The 21,155-nt window shown below is 40.9% G+C and overlaps 1 protein-coding gene across 13 annotated transcripts in view; it reads left to right on the forward strand.

Annotated features, from left to right (window-relative positions):
• Positions 1-638: 638 nt before the first annotated feature.
• Positions 639-21,155, forward strand: part of FHIT (fragile histidine triad diadenosine triphosphatase) — a 1,512,191-nt gene continuing 1,491,674 nt past the window's right edge. For 6 of the 13 annotated variants that reach the window (XM_061128183.1, XM_061128180.1, XM_061128177.1 and 3 more), the window contains exon 1: positions 655-1,569. The gene's annotated coding sequence lies outside the window, so the exon portion shown is untranslated. Of the gene's footprint in view, positions 1,570-2,817; positions 2,844-21,155 lie in introns of those variants that run through there. The other 7 variants (XM_061128190.1, XM_061128195.1, XM_061128193.1 and 4 more) reach the window with 5 other exon arrangements.

Here is a 21,155-nt window from a genome sequence, read left to right on the forward strand (position 1 = left end):
GTCAAGTTTGTTTCTCATCCTCCACTGGACCAGGAGCATCTAAAGTTTAGGAACTAAGAATGATTCATTTTTCTCCAGTGTCTACATGGCACTGGACACAGAATACACAGAGAAGATTGATTCTGAATTTAAACAGAGCAAGCACAAGGGCCCCACGATGGTCACAGACAAATTTAATTTATCTGTACCAAAGCAAGTGAGAATAGAGAATAATTCAATTCCTCAAAATATATTTACTGAGTGTGGATTATATATATATATACTGTGTGTAATATATATATTATGGGTGTTTATATATAATATATAAAATGATTATAACAAATTTTATAGTATATAAACATATAATTATATAAATTTATATTGTAATTTTATATAAATTTAATACATATAAAATGTTAACACTATATGTATTACTGATACTGTATTTATACTTCCAATAGAAACAGTGCAATGATCAGAAATAAAAGCACCAAATCTAAAGCAGATCTTTCATTCTAGGGGCTTGAGTGAGTGAAAATCGCTTAGTCCTGTCCAACTCTTTGAGACCCCATGGATTATACATTCCATGGAATTCTCTAGGCCAGAATACTGGAGTGGGTAGCCTTTCCCTTCTCTAGGGGATCTTCCCAACCCAGGGATCGAACCCAGGTTACAGGCGGGTGCTTTACCAACTGGGCCACAAGGGAAGCCCAAGAAAACTGGAGTGGGTAGCCTATTCCTTCTCCAGCGATCTTCCCGACACAGGAATAGAACCGAAATCTCCTGCATTGCAGGCGGATTCTTTACCAACCGAGCTATCAGGGAAGCCCTCATTCTAGGGGACAAGATGATAAAAAAGATAAATTATATACAATGCTTGGTTAAGGGTAAGAACTAAGGAGAAAAATAACATACAAAAAAGAGGAAAGGAATGGCCTTGTCCATTCCTGGTACAATTTTAGTTAAGATACCAGGGAAGGCGGAGTTCACTCATAAACTGGATCAATGTAAGGCCTGCGGGCCACGTTCTGACAGAAACAAAAGAAAAGGCTTTAGGAATCAAAAAGATCCGGAATGAGGCGAAGAAGTGACAGGAAATTCAGTGAGGAATAGTGAGGGGAGTAAGTTGAACGCATTTGGGAGGAAAGAAGGAAACAAAAATATAGCATAGCCTAAACAATGATGTTACTTTTTAACATTTGGTTAAAAAAAAAACAACTGTGTGAACTATGACGAAACTCTTAATGAGGAGATTCTCACCTCAGCTTCTCTTCAGAGAGGGACAGTGTTCCCGGCCGCTAAACAGTGATTTTGTTACTGTAGCTTCTGATTGGCCCGGTGTAGGCGCGTGCTCTGCGCCTATTGGCCCGCGGCCCTGTCCACGGACGGGTAGCCATCTTGGGTCCCTTCCATACTGCACAGGCATCTGGGAGTTGTAGTCCCTGCTCTGTTCTGTCCAGTCGCGGGAATTTTTGCCCTCTGCTCCCGGGAACCTCAGGCAGCCACCCCCGTGGGCACAAGCCCAGGCGCTGTTCCTGCCCAGCGCTCCCTCCCTCTGCCTTTACTTCTCAACTGCCAAGATCTTGGAAGGTAGGGGCTGTGGGCAAGCTCAAGTCGAACAGCGTTTGTCTGGCGCAGGTCCGGGTTTCCACACGCGTCCGGTCATTACTCCGGCGGCCCAGTGGGGCGGAGTCTAACTGGGTCCTCGCAGCTACTTGGGACGTGGTGGGGGTCTGTCCGGAGGACCTTCCCACGTCACCGAGCCTTTACATGGCTTGTTCCTGAGCATAGCCCTAATCTTAACTTGCCCCTCTTCTGCTGTATTTTATAAGTGGGTAAACTGAGGCATGGGGTCACGCCAGCGGTTCCAGGGAGGCCCCAGCTCCCGGTCCTGGTGGTGTAGTTGGCACTGGTCACTTTAGATGGTTTTCAGTTTCACTGTTAAGTAGCAGGACCTTCTGCTGCAACAGATAACGATCAGTGTTAAAAACACCCAGCTCTTGGTTCCCGCGGTGGAGGGGGGCGGTTTGAACACGTGTCCAGGAGAAGAGCCGAGCAGGGTACAGGGAAGGCAGTATTTTGGGAGACAGTTTTACACTTGGTATTTAAGAAACACAAAAAAATAATTCATTATAGGAGGAGAAAAATCAGTACTTTGTTGGACTTCTTTACATCTTTTTATGGCTTAATGTTTTTATATGAAAACGTGGGGGTTTTAAAGGTATGGTAGGGAAAAAAGGTCGGTCAGTGAAACTGGAGCTGGATTTGCAGCCTCCTCTCTAGGATCAAATTCTGCCTTTGCTGTATGACCAGCTACTCACGTGCATACCTTGGAAAAAAGAGCTCAACGCTCCCTGCCCAAGTGGCCTAAGGAGCTGCCAGGAGTTGAAATGTAAATGAGGTCTTGCCTGTGAAAGTTTGCCCCTTGCAAACTTACAGCTTTATTACTGTGGGCCTCTGAAAAACGTGCTGGGAACCAGCACAAAATACGGCCAGAGGTTGTTTTAGAAAGGCTCTGAAACTTGCCGGGTCTCGGACTACCGAGGGCGGCCCCAACTCGCGCCTGTTAAGGTGGTGTACCTGAACTCTCCACTTTCTGGCTCCATTTTCTCGCCGGCGGCCCGGACCGCTGAGGCTTCTGGGAGTTGCAGTCCCTTTTCTTGCTTCCCGGAGGGCTGGTACACCACCTCCCAGTCCGCCGTTTGGCGTGGTGAGGTGTCTCCTGGTAGATGAAGTTTCCCTTCAGCCGTTGCGTGGAGCAGCTCCTTGACTCGGAACTACAACTTCCACTTGGCGTTGCGTCTTTGGCTGCCAATCTTGCGTCCACCTGCTAGAGCCACTAGAGCCGAGTCTATTGAGATAGGGTTAGTAAAAATGTGTTTTTGTTGATTGTTTACGTTCTTCCAAGTACTAAGTATAGGAGATTATAGTATACGCTCTTCTAAGTATATTAGGCAGGGATTATGCATGTTTGCAAACAGTGAATACTATATCTCACATTTGTAGATGAGTAAAAAAAACTTGCGAAGATGAATTGTCTGCGGTCACACATCTAGTAATAAAATGTAATATCTGTCTTATAAATAGACATTACTTTTAGTTATTATAGTTTAATCTTCTCAAGAGCTATATGAGAGGAACAGCCATTTTCATGTGCATTTTCCATGTTAGAAATCTAAGACTAGGAAAGTTAAGCAACGTGGCGAAGTTAACTCATCTAGTGAATCAGTTCAGTTCAGTCGCTCTGTCGTGTCCGACTCTGCGACCCCATGGGACCCATGGACTGCAGCGTACCAGGCTTCCCAGTCCATCACCAACTTCCTGAACTTGCTCAAACTCATGTGCATTGAGCCGGTAATGCCATCCAACCATCTTATCCTCTGTCGTCCCCTTCTCCTCTTGTTAGTGAATAGAAGTACCGACATTGTAACCCTGTCTTCTTGATGGTATCTGCTTAGAGAAACGTACAGGGAGCCCATCCTTTCAGAGTATGGAATTTGGAATCTTTGCATTATACCATGTTGTCTCTGTAGTTAGACACTAAATGGTATCGCTTCATTTAAATCTGAGGCAAAAATCTTAGAACAGTTCCTGTCATATAGTACACATTTCACAAATGTTAGCTATAAATAGTTTTATAATACCCTTATTTTAGAGAACAGGTAACTGGCCCAGATGGTAAAGCAGTTTGCCAAAGGTCACACAGTCAGTTGGTTTCAGACATGAGACTCGACCCAAACGTCTTCTTTCCAAGTCCTGGGTTATTTTCATTCTACCAACAGTCAACTAGCAGGAACATCAGATGTGAAGCTGTTTAGATAATGGTTTCTCTCCTAATTTGTTCTTTCAGGCCACAGACCAGTACTGATTGTTGTAAAGTCTTGTTTCTTATTATTGGTAAGGTGGTGATATTTCATTAATTCAATAAATGTTTTTTGAGTATTTTTATATGCTCATCTCTCTTTAGATATAGGGCCTCATGAATGAAAAGTAGCTAAGGGGTTAGGGCTAGAATGACCTTATAAACTAATTAGCTTTTTCATTTTAAAAATTAGGGAAGTAAAAAAAAAAGGGGGAGTGAGGTACATCATGTGTCACAGTCCTCATCTCATGCCTTTGTTGGAAATATTCTGTTTCTGCCTGGAGACAGGGCTCTGGAGGCCCGATAGTCCTGTAGTAGCAGTAGTAGAAGTAGTGGTGCTGGTGGTGGTGGTGGTCTTTCAGTCATGTTCGACTCTTTTCGATCCCATGGACTGTAGCCCGCCAGGCTCCTCTGTCCATGGGATTCTCCAGGAAGAATACTGGAGTAGATTGCCATTTCCTTCACCAGGGGAATCTTCCCAATCCAGGGATCGAACCTGGGTCTCCTGCATTGCAGGCAGATTCTTTACTGTCTGAGCCATGAGGGAAGCCCCCGTAGTACTGTATGATGTAACCTTTTAGGCTCATGCTTTCTTCGACTTAGTACCCTTGCCCTTGCCTTATCCCTATAATTTTTGGTGGAATGCTTTAGGAAGTGTTTCTGTGTCCCTGTCTTTTTATGTACATGCAGCTTCAGGATGTTCCTTTTGTATTTTGGGAATTTAGTCTTGTTTTGGCTATTATTCTTTTCTCTTTTGTCCTTTGAGACATGATAACAAAATCTGACATTGTGTTTGCAATCACATACATTTGAAATCTAATCCTTTAATATAGGTTATCATAAATGAACACATGAGTTGTTTGAATTATACAAAACTTTTGTTTTAGAAGATACATTGGTTCTTTCAGTTATGTATTCACAGATAATAAAGTAGGTGACTCTCACCTCTCATGTGTGAAAGATGGTTTCTGCCTGATTAGATAATAAAGTAGCAGTTTCAGAGACTTCCCTGGTGGTCCAGTGGCTGAAACTCTGTGCTCCCAAAGCAGGGGGCCTGGGTTCATCCCCTGGTCAGGGAACTAGATCCTGCATGCCACAACTGAGATCGAAGAATCCCACATGCCACAACTAAGACCATGCATAGCCAAATATTAATAAATACATATAAAAATTAAAGCAGCAGTTTTTAAAATTACTGGCTAAACATTCCTGAGACAGTCATTATGGGACATGTTCTGCTCATCACCCCTGTCCCACCAACTCTTTTCTAAATGACAGTCTGATCAATCATCTTCCAGCATATTGCTTGACCACTGGTAGACACTGAAAAAGTATCTGTGGAATTGCATTCATAAGCACCTTTGAGCTCTGTTCCCACATTTCCCCCTTGAATCTCAGTTTTCTCTTTTAATGTTGAAATGCAGCTTTGAAATACAGGCTGTAGCAGGTTGCTTTCAATGTCTACATTGCAGAGAAAAATTTCAGCCTTTGAGGTCATCCTCTGAGGGACTGTTTCTTTGCGAATGTCCAGGTTCGTGACTTCTAAGATGAGAAAGTGATTCAAATAGCAAAACACAGAGATGCAATAGAGAGTGGTAGTATGAAGGCCTGTGATTCAAATCCCAGCCCTGCCTCTTCAGCATGTTACTAAACCTTTGCTTTCCTCTCCTGTAAAATAGGGATAATAAGCACTTGTACCTTATAAAATGATGATAAAGATTAAATAAGATAGTGTGTTTAAAGCTTTTAGCATATTTTCAGGCACTCAATAGTTTGCATTTAATAGACGAATAGATCTTATTTTTGTTATTATTAATGTAAAGTTGATGAATGGATCTTATTTTTGTTATTATTAATGTAAAGTTGTTTATGAAAATATATTTACTCAAGATTTAAACTAGAGGTAGATCCCTATTTTATAAAAGTGTCTGTCATTTGTTTTCTTAGAGTTGCAAGCTTGGCCAACACATATAAAATATGAAGTTAGGGCTTCCCTGGTGGTCTAGTGGTTGAGAATCTGCCTGCCAGTGCAGGGCTCACAGGTTTGATTCCTGGTTGTTGAGGTTCCCACATGTTGCAGAGCAACTAAGCCCCGTGTGCCACGACTACTGAGCCAGTGCTCTGGAGCCCAGGAGCCACAGTTACTGAGGCCCTGTGCTGCAACCACGGAAGCCCATGCCCCTCCAGCCTGTGTGCTACAAGAGAAGTCACTGCAGTGAGAAGCCCATGCATTGCAACAAAGAGTAGATCCCCCAGCCACAACTAGAGAAAGCCTGCACGCAGCGACAAAGACCCGGTAGAACCAAAACTAAATAAATCTTTAGAAAAAAAGTGTAGTTAACTGCAACATTTGATAACCCATCTTGTCAGCCCAGTGAAACGCTCTTGTGTAGGCAGATAGTGAAGCTTTTGGCTCTGCGTTGCCTGCTGAGAGGTGCCTGATCTCTGGTTTCATCTATATATGAAATCTTGGGTTGAAAAGCGGCTGACTGTCAGTGGGGCCTTGTGTCCACTTCTAGAAAGGACTGGGCCTATCTCAGGAGCCTCAGGGTTAAAGTGAAGCAGTTGTCATCTAGCTGATGAGTAATCCCGGGGCAATGGCCATGTAGACATGGCAGTGCTTCTTTCTAAAGCTGACAACTTCAATAGTCATGAGGTTACTGATAGAAAAGGGGTTTGCTCTTTTTCTTTTTGGCCAGGCAGCATGTGAGATCTTAGTTCCCCCACTAGGCATTGAACTGACACCCCCTGCAGTGGAAACGCAGAGATTTAACCACTGGACCACCAGGGAAGTCCCAGAAAAGCAGTGATATAGGGGACAGGAAAGGAGAAACAGAATGAGGATCATAAGGGACTTCCCTGGGGGTTCAGTGACTAAGATTCCACACTGTCAGTGCAAAGGGCCTGGGTTTAATCCCTGGTTTTCAGGGAATTAGATCCCGCATACCACAACTAAGAGTCCTGTATGCCACAACTAAAGATCCTACGTGCTGCAACTAAGACGCAGCGCAGCCAATTAAATAAATATTAAAGCACCACCAACAAAATGAAGATCATAGCAAGAGCAAAGAGAAGATGAATGAAGGAAACAGTCAGGCCCTCTGTCGAGTTATCGTAATGTAATTACTGAGCACATTTATCCTGCTTCTAGCTCTGTGCCAGGCACTGCGCTGCTATGCATTGGAGATACAGCCTTGAATGCTGCTGATACAGAGGTGATCCTGGTTGTATATCCTAAGCAGTGAAGAACTTGAAGGAGAGAAGGAAGGAGGATAGAGTGTGTTGGGATTTGATAAGCAGAAAGGTCTCTGTCCTTGGGAAATACAAATCACTGAAAGGGAGAGATGAGGCTGCAGAGGCAGGCATGGGTGATAGTTTGCAGAGTCCAGTCCTGTATTGTAAACGAATTTCAGGCTTTATTCAAAGGTATTTGTGAGACCATTTAAATATATATATATATATATTTTTTTTAAGTCATTCAGTTGTGTCCGACTCTTTGTGACCCCATGGTCTATACAGTCCACATTCAGGCCAGAATACTGGAGTGGGTAGCAGTTCCCTTCTCCAGGGGATCTTCCCAACCCAGGGATCGAACTCAGGTCTCCCTCATTGCAGGAGGATTCTTTGCTAGCTGAGCTGCCAGGGTAGCCCAAGAATACCTGAGTGGGTAGCCTATCCCTTCTCCAGGAGATCTTCCCAACCCAGGAATGGAACCGGGGTCTTCTGCATTGCAGGTGGATTCTTTACCAGCTGAGCTACCAGGGAAATCTTAAGGGGACAAATAAAATTGTTGGATTTATTTTTTAAAGAGTTTGGATGCAGTATGGATGATGAATTTGTGAGAGGGCATGGTTGATGTGAGAAAAGCAGGTAGGCCTGTGTTTCTTTAACGTACATACGAATCTCCTGCTAATTCTAAAATGTAGAGACTGATTCAGCAGATCTGGAATGGGCCAGAAATTCAGTGTTTCTAACAGGCTGATGCTGCTGGTCCATGGACTATACTTTGAGTAGCATGCAGGTACTTAGGAGACTCTTCAGTGTTCTAGGTGAGAGATCATGGTGATTAAGAGAATGGACTCTATAGAGCAGAAGACCTGGATTCTAAACTTGGTTTTATCACTTACTTGCTGTGTGACATTGGGGAAAGTGACCTAATCTCTTTGAGCCTCAATTTCCTTATTCTCTCTGAAATACGGGGTAATAATTTTCTGTTTCTTTAATCGTGTTTAAATTTTGAACGAGGTCACCCCTGGAAAGGGTTATTGTGCTTGATGCAGTAATTGGCATTTAGTACATGGCAGCTTTGGTTTTATTCTTAGTGTTACTAGTAAAAAACCACATTTTGCACCCTGCTCCATGTTTCCTTATCATGTTTTGAATACTAGGTGAAATAGACTTCCTTTAATTCCACTGTTTTTCGCTTATGTCTCACATGTGAAGTGCTGAACTTATTCTAATCATTTGTAAAAATTCGAGCTTTATGGGCAAAGAAATATATTTCTTGCAGCAATTGACTCTGAATTTTATGGCAAAAAATCTAAGCTCTTTCTAAATTTGAGGGAAAAATAAGGGAAAAGTGATTTGCTGGAGGGCTTAATACAATTTAAATATTACATATTTTGGGTTAATTTACATGTATCCTAAGGTTTTCTTATAATGATAAATAAGAAGGAAAAGAAAAGAGAATTGAGAAACTTGTTAAGAGGTTCACAAAAGGCACTCATTGACCATATTCTGGAACTTAAAAGACTTGGAATCATTTTGTTTTTACTAGTGTTCCTCATTATGGATTTACTTCTTTTTATTAACAATCAGAGTTCCATTAAAATTCAGTATATTTTTCGGTTTCTCAGGCTCACAGCTCTTGGAACTAAAACCCATCATAGATAATGTTGAAGTATCAGTGCTTCCTTGTGAGGTTAATGCATGCATATTTTAGTTGGGCACAGGCTGGAGGAGAGTATGGTCTGCAGTCATTTAATTGCTAAAGTTTGTTTTATGTGATAAGAATAAAATTTTTATTTTCTGCAAGATGTGAAGTCTCCTTTGTGTGTCTTCAGTTACAAAAAACAAAAACAAAAAACAAAAACTCACTTCTATTTCCCTCCATGTCCACTGCAGGACAGAACCTGTTTGGTCATGTCAGTAGATGCTTGAGTGATGCCTCGAGGCTGGATTTTGTGTGTGTGCTTGGAGCCCTGAGGACGGGCAGAGGAAGGGGCTAGAATCTGCTAGAATAAGATTGTTTCTCTAAACCCTGAGGCACCGTCAGTCTCTGTCCAACCTCTTCCAGGAACAAGCTTAGTGAAGAAAGAGGTAGTAATCTGCAGGAGATCAGGGAAAAGCGGGAGAGAGAGACAGAGACACAGAGCGGGAAAGAGAGAAACAAATGCGGAGGGTATGGAAGGGGTAAAGCAACTAGAGGATGGTTGGGTGGAGGGGAAGGGAAGGTTGTTTTTCAGTTTTTCATTCCACAACTATGTATGTAGATGGTGCCTGTGAGGTTGTGCTGGGCATAGCTTACATGGCTCTACACACAGAAAGGCCTGATTAATGTGAAGTGTTGATTCCTTCATCAACAGGGACGTGATGCTGGGGCTACAAAAACAACAGGTGGCTCCCAGTTGCTGGGTTCTGCCAGCTGAGGGGTTAAAAGCAAGGCCAGCAGACAGCGGCCACAGATAAATCTGCAGCTGAGGCCCTCTCTTGGCTTCTGTCTGCAGGACAGAACGCTTCCTCTAAGCTACCGCTTCCTCTCATCTCTTGAACTTCCAACAAGGCAACAGACCAAGGTCTCTCTGGCCCAGAGGAATTAGCTGTTTTTGGCTTCCTAGTGCAGATGAAGCAGCTGAGTTCAACCCTTGTGGGTCAGGGCCTTCCTGGAATTATATGCAAGCATGGTTTGGCCAGAAGCTTCTGCACTTTTAGCTAGCTCCCAGGTGCTGCAGATGTGGAACCAGGGGTCACACTTGGAATAGCAGTGTTCTCGATCCTTATAGCTTCCACTGTGTTGCCATACTATTTTTTTTAAATTAAAATAGAGTTGATTTACAATGTTATGTTAATTTCTGCTCTACAGTAAAGTAATTCAGATATATATATATATAGTTGTGTCCGACTGTTTGTGACTCTATGGACTGTAGCCTGCCAGACTCCTCTGTCCATGGGATTCTCCAGGCAAGAATACTGGAGTGAGTTGCCATTCCTTTCTTCAGGGGATCTTCCCAACCCAGGGATCGAACTCGTGTCTCTTAGGTCTCCTGTATTGGCAATCAGGTTCTTTACCACTAGCACCACCTGGGAAGTAGGTGAAATGTAACAATGTTTATATATGTTAATATTACATTCTTTAGTTCAGTTCAGTCTCTCAGTCCTGTCCGACTCTTTGCGACCCCATGGACTGCAGCATGCCAGGCTTCCCTGTCCATCACCAGCTCCCGGAACTTACTCAAACTCATGTCCATTGAGTCGGTGATGCCATCCAACCATCTTATTGTCTGTCATCCCCTTCTCCTCCCACCTTCAATCTTTCCCAGCATCAGGGTCTTTTCCAGTGAGTCAGTTCTTCGCATCAGGTGGCCAAAGTATTGCAGTTTGAGCTTCAGCATCAGTCCTTCCAACAAATATTCAGGACTGATTTCCTTTAGGATGGACTGGGTGGATCTCCTTGCAGTCCAAGGGACTCTCAAGAGTCTTCTCCAACACCACAGTTCAAAAGCATCAATTCTTTGGTGCTCAGCTTTCTTTATAGTCCAACTCTCACATCCATACATGACTACTGGAAAAACCATAGCTTTGATCGGATGGATCTTTGTCAGCAAAGTAATGTCCCTGCCTTTTAATATGCTGTCTAGGTTCATAGCTTTTCTTCCAAGGAGCAAGCGTCTTTTAATTTCATGGCTGCAATCACCATCTGCAGTGCTTTTGGAGCCCCCCAAAGTAGAGTCTGTTTCCATTGTTTCCCCATCTATTTGCCATGAAGTGATGGGACTGGCTGCCATGATCTTCATTTTTTGAATGTTGAGTTTTAAGCTAGCTTTTTTACTCTTCTCTTTCACTTTCATCAAGAGGCTCTTTAGTTCCTCTTTGCTTTCTGCCATAGGGATGCATATCTAAGGTTATTGATATTTCTCCCGGCAATCTTGATTCCAGCTGTGCTTTGTTCAGCCACGCCTTTCGCATGAAGTGCTCTGCATATAAGTTAAATAAGCAGGGTGACAGTATACAGCCTTGACATACTCTTTTCCCAATTTGAAACCAGTGTGTTGTTCCATGTCTGACTCTTAACTGTTGCTTTTTGACCTGCATACAGATTTCTCAGGAGGCAGGTCAGGGTCTGGTATTGCCATCTCTTTAAGAATTTTCCACAGTTTGTTGTGATCCACACAGTCAAAGGCTTTGAAGTAGTCAATAAGGCATAAGTAGATGTTTTTCTGGAACTCTCTTGCTTTTTCTGTGATCCAATGGATGTTCGCAATTTGATCTCTGGTTTCTCTGCCTTTTGTAAATCCAGCGTGAACATCTGGAAGTTCTTGGTTCATGTACTGTTGGAGCCTGGCTTGGAGAATTTTGAGCATTACTTTGCTAGCATAATTGCAGTTGTGTGGTAGTTTGAACATTCTTTGGCCTTGCCTTTGTTTGGGATTGGAATGAAAACTAACCTTTTCCAGCCCTGTGGCCACTGCTGAGTTTTCCAAATTTGCTAGCATATTGAGTGCAGCACTTGAACAGCATGATCTTTTATGATTTGAAATAGCTCAACTGGAATTTCATCATCTCCACTAGCTTTGTTCGTAGTGATGCTTCCTAAGGCCTACTTGACTTCCCATTCCAGGATGTCTGGCTCTAGGTGAGTGATCACACCATCGTGATTATCTGGGTCATGAAGATCTTTTTTGTATAGTTCTTCTGGGTATTCTTGCCACCTCTTCTTAATATCTTCTGCTTCTGTTAGGTCCATACCATTTCTGTCCTTTATTGTGCTCATCTTTGCATGAAATGTTCCCTTGGTACCTCTAATTTTCTTGAAGAGATTGCTATAGTCTTTCCTGTTCTATTGTTTTCCTCTATTTCTTTGCATTGATCACTGAGGAAGGCTTTCTTATCTCTTCTTGCTATTGTTTGGAACTCTGCATTCAGATGGGTATATCTTTGCTTTTCTCCTTTGCCTTTCGCTTCTTTTCTCAACTATATGTAAGCCCTCATCAGACAACCATTTTGCCTTTTTGCATTTCTTTTTCTTGGGGATGGTCTTGATCACTGCCTCATGAACAGTGTCACAAACCTTTGTCCATAGTTCTTCAGGCACTCTGTCTTATCAGATCTAATCCCTTGAATCTATTTGTCACTTCCACTGTATAATTGTAAGGGATTTGATTTAGGTCATACCAGAATGGCTAGTATAGTAAGCAAAGTCTACAGAAGTCTCAGACCTTAGTTCCTCTTATCATTTCTCTGAAGGTGTACAGAAACTCATTTCCTCTCCTTATTGGAGATTACACCTTGTATATTGTGTTAATATTGTCTCTTTTCCCTCTTGAGAAAGTTTGCTCCCTGAGGGCAGGGACCTCATTGGTCCTATCTCCTGGCCCATGGTAGACGGAATGAGTTTTGGCTCCTCATTACCATCAAGATCTGAAAGTCTGGGTCATCCTTGTGGCTGTAGCTACAAACAAATGGGTCATTGATGTTGTGCAGGTAATAGGAATTATCAAATGCTGGGGAGTCAAGGAGGAACTCACAGGGAGGGGGTATGGAGAGGAGCCTGCTGTCTGCTTCTGAGCGCTGCCTGCTGGATTTTCTTCTCATTAGCTGTGTCACCTTGAATAAGATACTCAGCCTCTCTGTGTCTTGTTTTTCTGAAAACAAAGATGATAATACTACTTAACTCTTAGAGTTGTTGTGAGGATTCAGTGAGATATGTTGATATAACAACTGCCTTGCACAGTGCCTGGTGGGTAGTCAGCACTCAATACATTACCTGTGGGCAGTGTCATTAAATCTGGAATGTTGCTCTGTCTACTTCCTGGCAAGTAGTTATACTAGTTTTCACTTTGAAGATCATAGCTAGATGTTTCTCATTTTATTGTGTTTTGGGGGAAAGTCTTATATTTGGCCATGAAATAAAAATGGAGAGGCTAGCAGTTCTGGCCATATAAAGTTTACCGAAAATGTTGGTGAACAACAACCCAGGATTCAGCACACAAAAAAATAAATGCTGGTTGATGTTCAATACAAAGAACTGTAAGTTAGAAAACAGCACATCTACCATGCTGTAATATTTAAATGCCTTCTCACTTAAGAAGTGAGACACTTAAGATTCTCATTAGCCCCAACATCAGAAAAATGATAAATATTAATATTTGTCATCAAAGGAAAGCTTAGAAATCAAAGCAGAGCAAACAACTGTTGTATTTCAAGGATTACATAATCCTGAATGAATTTTAATTCAACACCTCCAAAACTCTCTTTTTAAGATTTCTGTATAAGGCAGTTTAATTGTTTTTATCCAGTATACAACCTAGGAAAGATGTGCATTTAGTCAGAAAAAATTCAGGGGATTTGCTGATTCAAAGACCTGGGCTTTGTTGTGTTTTATGTCTGTAAGGGGAACCCAGATACGCCTGACCCAATCCTTCTCCACTGATCTTTATCTATTTTGGGGGAATCATATTGGGAAGCTGGCTCTGGTAGATTATGAAAGAGCACCAGGGTGCCTCCGGGCTTTGCTGTGGATTCTTTGCCCAAGCTTCTCTACTTATCTAGTTCTGAATGTGCCAGGACCATGCCCATCCTCCCGCATGGTCAGAGGGAGAGATGACAGACTGGAGCCATCCCCCTTCCTGGTTTCCGTGTCTGCGACGGCCAACTCAGCGTGAGAGGGCCTCACCACGTCACCACAGGAACACAGTCCTGGTGGAGGTCGGGAGACCTGGGTTTTAGTTCTGGCTCTTTCACTGCCTTATGCAAGTCCTGTCCTCTCTGTCTCTGGGCCTCCCTTTCCACACCTTTCAAGTGAGGGACTTGGATCTGATAATTCTGAAGTCCTGGGCTCTCCAATATCCTATGACCAGGTGGAGAGCTTCAGGGATCTGATAAGCCTTCCCCCTACCCTCTGCCAAGGGACATTTGCCTGGCGAGGCAGTCTTTGGGGCCAGACAGACCTGAATCTTGCCTTAGCTAATTTATTTAAGTACTCAGTTTTCTCATCCACTAAACGGAAATAGTAGAAGGTTGTTGTAAGTAGATGACTGTGAAAGCATTCTTTGCTGTTTGACACATCACAGGAATTTAATGATGCTGCTGTTTTGATGTTATTATTATGTTGTTACTGTAATTATTATGTTTATATCTTGGCTCAGTACTTTCCCGTCTCTTTATGATTCAGTTTTTTCTTTCCAAAAAATAGAGATAATAAAAGAATCTATCTTATTGGTTAATTGTGAGGGTTAAATGAGATAATATATGAAAACACATGGGATGCTTCCTGGTATAAAATACCAGATACACAATATCTGTTATTTTAGCTATCATTTTCTAAAAAATTAGTTGCAATATCTTAAAAAAAAGAACTAGATAAGAAAAGGTGATTGGGGGTAGTTACCTTCTCTAATACACGTGCTAAAGCAGATTTCCCAGTTGTCTAAAAGATTCCACGTTTTCCCTAAGCATCTCATTTATCATAGGGAACAGTAAATAAAAAATGTCAAAACTGTACTTAGAAGGAAGCTGTATATATCCAACATGAGCTCTTAAACCTGGATGCTGTAGTCTCTTTAGCATCAAATGTTTCATATACATACACAGGAAACAAAAACACTAACTGGGAAAGATATCTACATTCCTATGTTCATAGCAGCATTATGTATAATAGCCAAGATATGGAAACAACCAAAGTGGCCACTGATGGATGAATAGATAAAGAAATTTTGGTATTATAATACAATGGAATATTATTCAGCCATAAAAAATGAAGAAATTCTACCATTTCTGATACACGAATGGATCTTGAAGGCATTATACTAAGTGAAATAAAGTCAGACAAATACAAATCCTGTATGATCTCATTTACATGTGGAATGTTAAAAAAAGAAAAAAAAGGAAAGCTGCACCCCTCTCCCACTGCAAGCCTCTGCCAAACTCACAGGAAAAGATCAGATTTGTCATTATCAAAGGTACAAACTTCAATTGTACAATAAATAAGTATTAGGGTTATAATGTAGAACATGATGATTACAGTTGGCAGAGCTATATGGTATATGGGAAGGTTTTTAATAGAATAGACACTAAGTTCTCATCACAAGGAGAAATTTGTTTTTTCTTTTCTTTTTATTGTATTTTTATGAACTGATGGATGCTAACTAAATCTACTTACGGTTATCATTCCACAGTAGATGTAAATCAAACCACCTTGCTATACACCTTAAATTCATACAGTGGTATATGTCAATTATTTCTCAATAAAACTGGGAACAAAGGTGATATATACACAGTGGAGAAATGGAAAAATAGAAGACAGCTAAAATAGTGGAACATGATACTTCTGGGATGACAGCTGGAAAGTCGGAAGAAATGAAGCAAGAGATTTTTCCCCCCTAAAGTCTATGTATTTCCATTTGAGCTAAACTATTTAAAGTATTAATTAATAAGAATTATTTTGCTAAAAGTGAAAAACAGAAAAACTAATGTTCCAGGTCCATGATGTATTTCCACATATGGATAACATATATTAGGTAGAAGAGACCTTACTTTTTATCAGGTTACTATGGACCAGGTCCTAAACTAAGCCCTTGTGGGGATTCTCTCATTTCATCCTCACAGCAACTCTAGGGAATAGATACTCTTATCTGTTTTTTACAGATGAGAAAACCGAGACAGAGAGGTTAAATACATGCTTCAGGACACCCAGCTGGCAAGTGGTAGTGCTGAGACTTGGACCCATGTCATTTGACATGGGAGAGAGCTTGAGCTCTACTAGTCCTCAGCTAGACAAGAGGTCAAACCTGCTGGGTGGCTGCTCTTTCTGTATTAATGAAGTCTGATGGACCAAGACAAGGATATAAATGGACTTGCTTTTTACCAATGACATAGCAAATTAACATTCATTCTTATTGTTTCCAGGATCATTCCATTTCATGTAAGGGGATGAATTTCAATATGGAATAGACTTATTTAAGGAAACATCAATATTTTTCTCAACTTGGCAGCATCAAAACTATATTTATGGAATTAAAACATATTGCATTTATATAATGCAGATTCACTTGGAAACAAGATTTCTTTATCTCTCTCTGTAGCTTAGCTTGCAGCTGTTAGCATCAGTCTATTTTTAAAACACAAAAATAAATTGTTTCTTTTTAACTCCTTTGGATCTGCAGACAAATGCTAGACAGAGTACTGTCGATGAGGCCAGCATCTTGGTCAGATGGCCCAGATTACTCTATAAGAAGATGCTATTTGAAAAAAAAATTTTTTTTCTTACCAGCTGCATATGAAAGTTAATTCATTTTCAAAAATAAAAAAAGATAAAAATGCTCAAAAAATAAAGTAATATTGGCATTTTGTCCCCTTATGATAGCACTATCAGTGTTTTAATGAATACCTTTCCATCTTTTTTTATTGCATATGTGTATTTTTTCTGTTAGTGTTCTAAATTGGGATCACAGGGTATATACTGTTGTGTTATCTGTTTATTCATCAGTGTATTGTGATGTGCATTTTCCTATGTCAGTAATGATTGTGAAGTACTCTGTGTTAGAACCTGCAGCTTACCCTAATTGTTTAACAGTAGATTTCCCCACCTCTGCTTCCAATATATGTTTGTTGTTGTTGTTTAGTCACTAAGTTGTGTCTGCCTCTTTGCAACTCCATGGACTGTAGCCCACGAGGCTCCCTCTGTCCTTGGGATTCTCCAGGCAAGAATACTGGAGTGGCTTGCCATTTCCTCCTACAGGGGATCATCCTGATCCAGGGATTGAACCCACATCTGAATTGGCAGGCATGATTTTTTAATCACTGGGCCACCTGGGAAGCTCTCTGTTGTATGTTAGTGAAGAATATTTATGTGTATTTATAATGACATCTATAATTCTTTTCTTAGGATATATTCTCAGAATTGGAAATGCTGAGTTATATGGTAAGCTGTAGGAGTAACTATCTGGTTTTCCTTCACCGCAGGCAGTGCGCCCCTGTGCACCTAGAATCCCCGCTCACAGCATCTCCTGGCCTCCGTTTCCCAGGAACTTCAGAGAAAAAACTATGGAGCAGGAAGCTGGTGGGAAGTTAACAACAGCAGTCTTCAGATTCTACTCATGGATCAAAATAAACATGTTGGGTTTCTGGTGCCAGCCTTAACATATCCTGTATTTGATATTTAACTCTGTCAGCTTCGAATTCTTTCAGCTGCAAGTAACAGAAAACTTGACTTATGGTGGCTATAAAAAGTAGGGAATTATTTCTTCCATGTAATAAGAAATTTGGGGGGCTTCCATGATGGTTCAGTGGCTAAGACTATTTGCAATGCAGGAGGCATGGGTTCAATCCCTGATTAGGGAGCTAGATCCCACATGGTGTAACCAAGTGTTCTCACATGCCACAACTAAAGATCCCGCCTGCCACAACTAAGGCCCAGTGCAGTCAAATGGGGGGGGGGGGGGAATATATATATATATATATATATATGAAATTTAGAAATGTGTGGTGGCTGTGGCTTTACTTCAGCAGCTCAGAGATGTCAAGGAAAGTCTGTCAAAAGTGTTCTTGGTCTTTTCTAAATGGTCACAAGATGGCTGTGTGTGAGGCAGGCATCATGTTTGTGTTCTGGGAGTCAGGGAGGGGTGTGAGACAGATGAATGAGACACATTTTTGATTCTGGGAGTTGTTAGCCTGATTTTAGAAAGTGGTGCTTTTTTCTCTTTTTGCAGAAGTAATATATGTTCACTATAGAAAATATATTTCACCTATAATCTTACCATCCAGAGGTAATCACTGCTCTCATTTTGGTGTTTATCTTTCTAGTTTAGTTAAAAATGCACAAAAAGGTGGGATTTTAAATTTATGTATTGCCTCATAACTGGCTTTTAAAGTCGGCATCTATCTCACTGCCTTGCACTTGGTAGATGGTTTAAAGATTTCACTGGAAATTCTATGAATACTTTAAAAAATACACTATGAATATTATTTTTCTGTATCTCTGAGTAGTCTTTACAGTCTCTATTTTATAGCATAATTTTTAACAGCTGCATACCCCACATTTGTTTGAATGTTTGATGATTTATTTAACTGAATTGCTATTATTTTACATGTAGATTTGAAAAAAAATTTAACTGTGGCAAATAATACTGCATTGAACATCCGTGTGTGTGTGTGTGTGTGTGTATACACAAATCTTATTTGCTTAGATAAATTCCTTTCAGAAGTGGAATTAGTGGGCCCAAGGAAATGCCAGTTTTATGGTCCTTGATTTATATTATCAAGTTGCCCTCTTCAAATGGACTATTTTATTTACTACCGGCAATGTGAGTTGTTATAACCTTGTTTTACTTTCTTATTTTTAATGGACATTTTTTTTGAGTGGGTAGTATATTTGTCTGATTCAAAAACCTAAACAATACAAAAGGCATAAAGTGAAATTTTATTCTTATTCCTCTCCCCATATTCCCATGTCTGCCCCCATTTCTCTTATATGTTAACCACTCTGACTAGGTTTTTTTGCATCCTTTCGGTATTTTTTAATGCATTCAGGCAAATATGTAAGTTATTTCCCTTCCTTTCTTACACAAAAAGTAGCACACTGTTCTGTATCTTGCTTTATTTGGTTTGATGGCTGTATAATGTTCCATTATGTGAATATTCCATAGTTTTACTTGTCTGTTCTCCTGTCTAGGTGTATTTGAAACCTGTGTCTTTTCAGGAAAACCGGGCCCAAATGAACCATTTTATTCTGGCCCTGCAGCTAGACCACAAACAGGATTAAGTAGCTTTATCTGAATTTCCTAGACCTACTGCCTGGCTAGCTCACATTTTGACTTAGCCTCCCAGGTGTAGTTGGCAGTGTCTGAAATACTCTCATCAAAGATGCGGGGGGGGGGGGGGGGGTTGCACAGGTAGGTTTATCCTCTTTGAAGAACTGCTGGTTTGTCCTTCTCTCCTAGTTGTGACTGTGAGATATTTTCATGTTTTAGTTTGGGTAAAGAGTAACCCCTCCATTCTCATCCAAGGGATGATGGCTCTCCTATAGGAAATTATGTCCTATGTTGCTTTGTAATGAATTCATTGTTACAGAATGCCAGGTGTATTGTATGATCCTTTGAGAGGCTCTAGGGAAGAATCCTTCCTTGCCTCTTCCTGCTTCAGATGGCTCTGAGCATCCTTTGGCTTGTGGCTCCATAATGAATGTCCTTCACTTGCCCTTCTGTGTATCTTCGCTCCTCTTCTGTCTCAAATCTCTGTCTTTCTCTTACAAGAACACCAGTCATTATTCTTAGGGCCCACCCAGATAATCCAGAATGATCTCATGTCAGGATTCTTAACTCCATCTGCAAAATCCTTTTTCTGAAATGGGTAACACTTGCAGGCTCCAGAGATTTGATGGAGATGTATCTTTGGGGGGCTACCACTTAGCTCACGACAGGCTTTGAGTCTAGCGCTCTGATTCCAGAATCTGTGCTCTTCCCTGCTAGATCATATCCTGTGAAATGCTGCAGAGAAAGTCCATTTTCTGTTCCACATGGTAGTAAAGGACTGAGGCTTATTCACTCTGTTGTTTCTTCATTGCATTGTACAGAGGAGGTGCTCAGTAAAATGAAATGGCTTTAATCACTGAATTTCCATAGAAGTTATGGAAGCAGTTTTCATATCTCTTATTGCTTTTCTCCAGGCTGAATATTCTTCAGGTACTTCAGTTGTTCCTTATGTGAAGTTCAGAAGCCCCGCTGTTCTGGTTGCCGTCTGATTTGGTCAGTCTTCCTCTTCATATGACTCCTAGACTGAGCTCTTGTTAAGATGTAAGAAACGGGGTAGAAAGGGACTATTAATTCTCATGGTGTGTACTCCATATTTTTAAAAGTACTTCTAGGTTGTATTCACTTTAGAGTAGGTGCTAAAGGTCATTTCTGGTAGTTAATAGCTAAAGACAAAGAAAAAAACACAGGAAAACTCTGCCATACCAGTAGACTTACTTAGTCATTGAGTTTTTAGGGCCAAATAACAGCCTCAGTTATGCTAACACAAATTTTATTGATTTTGGATTCTGGGGATGGATTTTGAATATGGAAAGAAAAATGGTCCAAATGTCACATTCTGGGGTTTAGAAGAAAGGGCAAGCATACTCATAAATAAATCCAGTTGCCTCTCTCCATTCCATTTTGTTCAGTCCATGGAAAACACTTGTATTTTTTAACAGATGTGAGTGATGATCCACTTTTTTGCAAGAATGAATCAGAATTTTCATGACCAAGTGTTAGAGAAAAGAGCCTTTTTCTTCTCAGTTTCTACCTGTTGTGGCCTGAAGTTGGTAAGAGTGTTTTTTTTTTTTTTTTTAAATCCCATTTACCAACTACTTGTGTTAATTTTCATGTACTTGTACCCTGGACAAATTTATGCTCTTGGTGTTGTATGTGCTGCAAGTTTTACTGCTGTCAAAACATGTTTTTAAAAATAACCCATGGGTTTTAACCAAGACAAATTAGATTTTTTTTAAAGTAAAATCCACCGTAATATTTATATCAGCAAGAAGATGTCATTATGACTTTTGCCTGTACATAATGAGATAGGACCGAGGCATACTAATGCTTTTTTTTTCTTTTAATCAATTTTTTAGAGGTTAAAACAAGAAAAAGATAATAATTCTCAGGGGTGGACTCCATGGCTTCATTTACTCCATTATACTTCTGCCTCTTGGAGCCCAGTTTCTTTGAAAGGAAGCATTTTGTAGAGAAAGTCCTGTGCCTCCTCCTCACCCCTTACCTGGCTACTATTTCTACCTGAGGCCATAGCTTAAACGTCTCTTCTATAGCATAACTTATTCTGACTGGTAAGACTGTTCAGTTCAGTTCAGTTCAGTCACTCGGTCGTGTCCGACTCTTTGCGACCCCATGAGCCGCAGCACGCCAGGCCTCCCTGTCTACCACCAACTCCCGGAGTCCACCCAAACCTATGTCCATTGAGTCAGTGATGCCATCCAACCATCTTATCCTATGTCATAAGACTGTTAGTTCTTGTTTTATAAGCCCCCTTAGTACCTTGTACTTCATTTGCAAATTTCATTACATCAGTTTCAATCACCTTGCTACAACTTGTCCTTTACTCCCAG

Source organism: Dama dama, chromosome 24 (assembly GCF_033118175.1).
Source record: "Dama dama isolate Ldn47 chromosome 24, ASM3311817v1, whole genome shotgun sequence".
Classification (NCBI taxonomy): Eukaryota; Metazoa; Chordata; class Mammalia; order Artiodactyla; family Cervidae; genus Dama; species Dama dama.